Here is a 237-nt window from a genome sequence, read left to right on the forward strand (position 1 = left end):
GACTATGTTTCATGGGGAAGGCTATATTTCAGAAAGAGAAAAAGAAAAACCACAACCCTCTTTGTCCGTCTTTGTGGCCTTGGGATGCAGCTCAGAAATCTGTGGTCTCTCGCCAGAAACAGGGATCAGGTTTTCGAAGCAACACTGCTTCTCTGGGGAGCAGCCACTCTTTGTGCCACAGCACCTTCAGTCTCCACCGAGGAGCTCAGACACGGATCTGATTTCCCCTTTTCATAC

The sequence above is a fragment of the Echinops telfairi genome, unplaced genomic scaffold, assembly GCF_000313985.2.
Source record: "Echinops telfairi isolate 266 unplaced genomic scaffold, ASM31398v2 ScPeMD7_3533;HRSCAF=4204_1, whole genome shotgun sequence".
Classification (NCBI taxonomy): domain Eukaryota; kingdom Metazoa; phylum Chordata; class Mammalia; order Afrosoricida; family Tenrecidae; genus Echinops; species Echinops telfairi.